Here is a 7,619-nt window from a genome sequence, read left to right as displayed (position 1 = left end):
GACAAGCGCTGATCGTAATTTTCGTAGTTTACTGCCCGGCAGTAAAAGCCAGGGCGAATATAGGTGGGCGTCGCCGGCAAACATTGTTTGACCGCGTTCTCTATCCCATATTCTTACGGTTCTCCACTGAAATCGTTATCTATTTTTAGACGGTCTTAATATGCACTGTAACAAAAGGACAGCTGAGATGGACCATCTTAAGGGACAATGATATATATAAAAATAAAAATCCGATAAGGCTTATCAGCAAAACACTCGTTCATCTCGTTCATGTAAATTCGTACAGTGTTAACCGAACTATACTTTTGGATCACCCTATAGAATTTTACAAACAAACCTCGATATTTGGACGCGTCAAGTCTTTGGCAATGGGGGGTCTTATATCTGTGCAAAATAAACGTGGGTAGCCACGTGGCATTCGGTTCGCCATAAGTTCACTTGATATTCACTATACATATATAAGACAAATTAATGCCCGGTGAATCGTTTGATCGGGCTGCCACTCAAAGTCAAATGTCTTGTCAGGGCCTTGTCCGATTCTCAGACAGTGACGTCCCACCGTGTTCCGGTCGATCATAACAAAAAGACTTTTTTGACTGTAGGAGGAGACAGAGGACGACAAAAAGAAATGATGGTAACGTGGTCGGGTGGGGTGGGAGGGTGAATAAAAAAAAAAGAGGAAACAAGAATCTGAAAATGAAAAAAAAAGAGGTACAGGAGGAAGTGGGTGCTCGAAAAATGGATGAACGGTTCGGCGGCCATGGTAGGACTCTATAGGATTGGATGAAGCGAGCCGCCATTGTGACTCGTAACGAATTGATTATCGATGCATAGAGAGGAGAAGTCATTACAGCCGGATCAGGTTCTGTTTTTCATCAAAGGACTTCTTGCGGCGTCCAATATACCTTCTCCGATAAAGATTCTTCGGATCTTCTTTTTCCCCGTGCTCCACTTTATCTTCTACTCGCCGCCATATTGGTTCCCTTTTTTATCCGAGACTTTCTCGTCTTCCCTTACACGTCGGATTTCGTACGTCGGTACCCGATGTTCTCAGAGGGTTCCGCGCTTGGAGATTTTCGAAACGGATTTTTTTTTTTCGAAAAAATTAAAAAAAATTTTTTCCCCAGGAAACAGATAAATTACAAATTTTCGGTCCTAATTTCTATGCCAATTTCCGGCAGGATCCGCGATTATTTTTACGAAGGATAATACCACACCCTTCCTGGTCCGTATCCTTCCGCCCCCTAACGTCACAGGGGTAGCTGCCGCCATTCGGTTATTCCTTTGTTTTCTCTCCGTCCATTCACAGGGACCACCTCAAAGCTTACTTTTCCTCGTGGGCCTTACGCGGCTGATATAATTGCAGAGGGCAACACACCCTAGTCAGAAAGTGACATTCCGTGAGGCCCTTGCCGCCTCCCCCCCAACGTCCATCTTCTAAGTTCCAATAACCCTCGCCACTCTATAATCGTCATAATTATTTTCTGGATCACGTCAGGCCCCGGATGCTGGGCGCCTCTTACAGCCCCAAGCGAATCGCCTCACGTGACCAAGAAATCAGCCCCCGGTTCAACGTCGTACCCAAGCAACTCCTAATTTCAAACTGTCTCCTAAAAAATCAAATTTGGAATAAAAATTTTTGGAGTCAAAAAAAAATTTTCAAATTTCCTTCAGGCCACCACCAACCTCTGTCTTTGTATTACGATATAAGTGAATAAATATCATACAATCGATTGCGTATCTTTTACCATAGCGAAGATTCAGAGCCAATAGCTCTCAGCCAATCGCGTGTCGTGTTCGTAAAATCCAAGCACAGCCATTGGCTAGCGACTGTTCGTAGCTTAACCATAGTAAAAGATACCCAATCGAACCCCGTGTCTTCGGCGTATACGAATTCAAGCCGAAGTCCTAAAGCTCGCGAATTTCCAGGTCCGAAGGGTGCGAAAGACTCGGAACTGCTCGGAACTGCAAGGGTGGCTACGAGCGAACAAAAGAGAGTCCGAGAACGTCAGCTGCTCGTGTTCTCGCGTGACAACGACGCTCGGGCGTCGTTCTCTCCCTTGGGGTGAGACCCCGCCTCGTATCTCTGACTTTCATTACTATTCTATGTGTCGTATGTGCGCCGAGGGCCCACGCGGCTATAGCTACCTTACTGTGTTTTTCTCCTTTTCTCATTCTCTTCCTTACCATCTCTCTCTCTCTCTCTCTCTCTCTCTCTCTCTCTCTTTCTCTCACTCTCACATTTTCTCTCCCTTTTCCACTTTCCGCCTCGTGTAGCTTTTCACGTTCCGTGCAACCTCAGTCGTGGAGCCACTCTAGCCTGCAGCATTCGATGTCAACCCGTTCCTATGCATCTGCTTTCCGAACGCCTTAAGGCCGTCACGCTAACTTATCTATGCACCTATCGTATCTAATTTATAGGATTTCTTTATCTCTTTGCCTATCAGTGCTAATTCTGGCTTGGGTCACGTGCTTCCTGGAACTTCACAAATTGGCTCTACGAGCTTTTATACCGGTTAATAAATACCGATGGGTAGTTTTAATCCATCCGCCATTTGTAATTTTATGTGACCAGGACCTGGAATCTTTAACCGCGTAGAAATTGGTGATGTAACGTGAAAAATTTTGAAAAAATTTTTTTCTGCCAATTTTGATTCTGATATCGAATATGCTGCATGGTGTTTCTTTACTCGTTATTCGCGATATATGATATGCCAGGTTTCGTTTCATCGTACCGCTTCTTCCGTAAGGGTTGGTAGCCAAGAGCAACATCATTTGAGGGTTAAAAAGGGCCGCTAGAGGGTTAATCCTGGCGTCTCTAACTACGCCCTACCCAGCCTCTCCCTCTTGCTCTCGTAATTGGCCCCTGTGGTCTAGTCTACTGCCAGAGGGATTTCTAGGAGTCGACCTCGAATCCAGTTTCGGCGGCGTTTATGCCAGGACCCTCGGGCTGCAGCGTTTACTGCTGATCTAATAAAACTCCCTTGTTTCTTGGACGTTGTAAAAAGGATGTAGTTTGTAAATTGGACCAAGTTGAAAAAGATCTCACTGTTACCAATAAAAATTTTATATATGTTTTCTGGCTTTTACCTAGAATTATTTTGCCGTCTGTCACTTTAACTATTGGACTTTGAACTTTTGCAATTTTTCAAAATTCAATTTTACTTTTGCCAACGCGGCACCAAATGCGACAAAATGCACCAGGACGAAGAGAAAAAAAAGGCTTTTTTCAAAAATTCAAAATTTAACAGTGAAAAGACTGTGTAGGTCAATAAAAAAAAAGTGAAAATTCCATGCCAATGATTAAAAAAGTCATAGACCGGAAGTATTCAACTGGTCCTATGATCATCAAAAGTCATAGGTCAGTCAGTTGTGTGTTTTACCATGTATCTTCTAGCGGACCTAATCACACATGTAATTAGCACGCCAGTCCATTAGTACCTGTCCAATTGGTAACGTATAAACGAAAACGCTTAATAAAGCCCCCTCTGAAAAAAAAGTCAAAAATTTTCCAAAATACTCTTATCCAAAAACACCCTACAGCAAAATGGCGTCCCCACCGTCGAAACCCCCGTCTACTTACCATCCATCCGAAAACGACCCCGCGACTCTGACCCTTACCATCAGAGTTCAAATGAAACCAAACGAAGCAACAACCCCAAACCCCGAGTTCATTAATCACCCCACTAAACACCCACAGTTCAGCGAAGCAGAGGCTGAGTGAGCCATAACCTCCAATCCACAAGATTCCCTCTCGCCATCAGTCGTGCCGGACCAGTTAAGAACGACATGGATGAATCCCAGCAAAGTGAATCTTCCCCAAGAACCTTAGGCCCGGTACCGGAATGATCTTGCAAAATTTCCAGCTCTTTTCCCTGGGCCCTTCTTAAAGTGCGATCCGGTCCGCGTAATTACCCGTTTAAAAGTCAATTAATTTCACTTAGCTCACGAGGCGAATCGATGAAAAAGATAGGCGTTAGGATGATCAGCAAGAACGATCGACCGGGACAGGAAATCCGTAAGGCCATCATCGGTACCAAGAGTCACCCTGGGTCCACGAGGACCTGGACCAGGCCTAGTACATTTTTTTTTTCATCCATCCCATCCCCAACTCCAGCCCCCCCTCACCAAAGTCAAGGACAACCTCAATTGGAATCAAACTGGCTCCCATGCGATATACCTGGTGCTCAAACCACCCTGAACGATTTCTAACGTCCTGAGGTGACGTGACGCGATGTCGGAGACGTTCATGGTGGTTGTAGGTACTCTTACATGACGTATATGGTGTGCGAGCATGGGGGCGGAGCGGAGACAGATGGGCGTGCGGTGGATCCCTTTGAGGCTGCCGCGCGCGGCGCCAGTACACGTTCTTTTACTTTACTTCGAACTGGAGGCACAAGGTTTCTGTGTGAGTGTGATAAATTAGTCGGGCCTTCATAAACATTTCACAGCTGTTGCCGACACCCTGGGACCACCCCCTCTCCCTCGGCCGCAATCTCTCTCTCTCTCTCTCTCTCTCTCTCTCTCTCTCTCTCTCTGTCTACAGGTATATCTCTGTCTGACTTGCTCCTACAGATTTTTACTATTCTTCCATCCTTCTTCCCATAAAGCTAACTGCCATTACGTCTCTCGCGTTCTCTCCGATTCTTTTACCCTTAGAACTTCCCTTTCTCTCTCTTCCTCCTCTACCTTGACTCTCCGTTCCTTGGATCAGGAGTCCGTCGATCCTTGCACAGGAATCGAGCGTCCGCAGGAGGACGCCGTCGACGCTCTGGACGCGCTGCGTCTCTTGCCCCGGGCTACGTCTATACCGAGAATGGAGCCTGGTAGTCAGGAATTTCCCGCGAGGCTCGCGTGTCCCGGATTTCGAGGGGCTGTTAGACTTTCTTCTTCTTCTTCTTCTTCTTATACTATTTCGTATACTAATACTTATACTAGTAGTTCTACCGGTGGTTCTTGTGGTGGTACTGCACTGTTATGGGACTTTTTTTTAAATCTAGCCGTCATCCGCTGGAATGGAAATAAGGGTTGACCCAAGTCTTTTTTGTTCTGGGTCACGCGAGGTACGTTGAATTTTGAAACTGTGATTTCTCGAATATGATAAGACCATTAAATTTTGGTATTTATAATTATTGACGTATGTTTTAATATGTTGATGTTTGTTGTTATTATTATTTCCACTGTCTATTCACATTGGGATCTATTGAAATGAGTAATTTTATTTTTTTTTCCGGTGCTTTTTGAGGGTTCAACTTTTCAAAATTTTATTTTCCTGACATCAAGGTGCCAGCGACGCGTGGCAGTACTGAAAGAGACAACCGTTGTATAAAAGGAGTTATATCTTCTAACAACTTAAGGGTCCTAACAAAGCGTGAAGAAACGTCAACTGGCTCCAGAATGAAAGAATATATATAGAAGCAGTGCAACTCGAGACTAACGAGCCGATCCGCAGATAGGATAGTCCCAATGGGTTTAGCACCCAATAAAAATGTGTAAATATTTGATGCAAAAAACGAGACCGTTCCGGGGCCCTAGGAGGACCGCGGTAGGGTCAGCCGTAGCGGCAGAACCCGGTGCGCGGTCGACCTTTGTAGTTGGGCCCTACCCTCGTTTGTGAAACAAGCCGACAGGTACGCGAGAGACAAAGAGACTTCGGGGCCCGTTTTGGGTATTTAGGAGTTGGTTAATTGCTTCCGAGGTTTTGACCGGTGATACAACGGCCGCCCTTTATTTCTGGGCCTCACGGATCAGCGCAAAGACGAATCCCCGGCAAAAGAGGTTACGTCAAAATTGACTTACACCCCTTCAACGTCGGTAAGTCTGTAAAGGTAAAATTTGTTCTCATCGAATTATTTAAAAAAAAAAAAAATTTTTTCATTATCCTCAAAAATTATTTTTCAAAATAAATTTATCTTATTCAATAATATCTTACTTTTTCCGTATCGTTGCAGTAGAATAAACAGACGACCGACAACGTCCGGTATAGCTAAAGGAGATGGGCGTTCCATTGGCTCTTCGAGATGGATGGGAAATTTCGTGGATGAGGCCCAAAATTTCACTCGACTACACCGGGCCCCAGGATACTTGCAGGGTCATCACGTTTTCACGGTGCTGCCGAGCGATCGGGGCCCTTTCACCGAAATTTCGAACCCTTTTCCCTACTTGGGGCGCCAGGCGCCACGGTTTGACGCCTACCGGCCTTACGGCCCACCCCTCACGTTCCCGTTCACCAACTTGGGCCTTAGGTCCGGTATACCTACTTCAGCAGTTCAGAGTTCCTGCAAGCCACGCGCAAGACACTTGCGCGTTAAAATATTTTCTATGTAAACACTGCCTTAAACAAACACACTCTTCTTCCTACGAATGCTGCTCCACGTATTTCTCAGTGCTGCCATCTACCTTCCACACTAAAAATACCCATAACGTCTTCGGTATCTCTAAAATACGATAAAAAAAAAAGTCGAACTTAAAAATACTAAAATTGAAAATGTATAAAAATTTCATCAACCCCTCTCGAGCAACGACTTTCTCAATAATTTCCTCAACCAATTCACCTGTCACGAGGTATAAGTTAGATGGCGCCTCTGCCAGTGGCCTTGCCAGCACAGACCTATCTTCACTCCACAAGCATAAGGCCCTTTCCTTCTCCCACAGGCATGCAAGTCATTCTCGAATAATTTATAACCCAAAGGATCGGCTAAACGGCCTGACTAACTTAACTAAACGCCGCGCTAATTTCATTTAACGCCCGGCCTTGTCGTATCTTCTACATTCACCGTGGGGGGTTGTTTATTGAGTATTCATAGGTCCCAACAACCCTCTCGTCCGTCCACTATACCAGGCCCCTATACCTAATACAGCTATAATACCACAAATATATATATACACAAAGCCAATGAAAACCAACTTTGCGGCTCTTATTCACCTCTCAAAACTAAACGTGACGTTTTATTCGTCCTGGGCGTGACCATACTCTTCGGCTCAATCCTTACCAAAGACACAGTGGCCATTTTTTGGTCACGGCTAACCAAAAGAAGCACATTCCATGACGCCGTTAACGTCCGTTTTATCGGACCCCTCTTAACTTAATATACGTCACACTAACAAGTATATACATATACAAGATCACGTTAGGATCAGGCACAATATATCGGGCCTGGTTTTCCCAAAAGGTCCAACCACGGAATGACTATATATTCCACGCTAGGGATCATTCATGTTTTCACCGAGCGATTAATTGCCACCGGTTGATAATAGTGGACGGTAGCTGCGCTCTGGCAAGAGTCGGCCATCATCTTAATGGCGGATGAGAAATCAAAGGGAACAAGAGCCCCACGGTAGCGGATCTATCCGTCTGTACCTGGACTCAGAGCGAAAGATAAAGGTGGTTTTTTCGAGTCGATCAGGGCGTCGTGCCGCCTGCCGTCATTACCCGGCATGACGGGGCGCTACTCCGTCTTCTTCCAGCTTTTTCTTACGACTTCCCCTCTCACCCCTTTCGCCGCGTCACGTAGCATTCTCTCCCCTCTCTCTCTCTCTCTCTTATACCCATCTTATTCTATATATCCTATACTTGTTTACTACTCTGGTCTCATCCAGAGTAGCACTCCTTGACGTAG

This window comes from Cephus cinctus, unplaced genomic scaffold, assembly GCF_000341935.2.
Source record: "Cephus cinctus unplaced genomic scaffold, Ccin1 Ccin1_scaffold0542, whole genome shotgun sequence".
NCBI classification, from domain to species: Eukaryota; Metazoa; Arthropoda; class Insecta; order Hymenoptera; family Cephidae; genus Cephus; species Cephus cinctus.
This window is presented reverse-complemented; position numbering follows the sequence as displayed.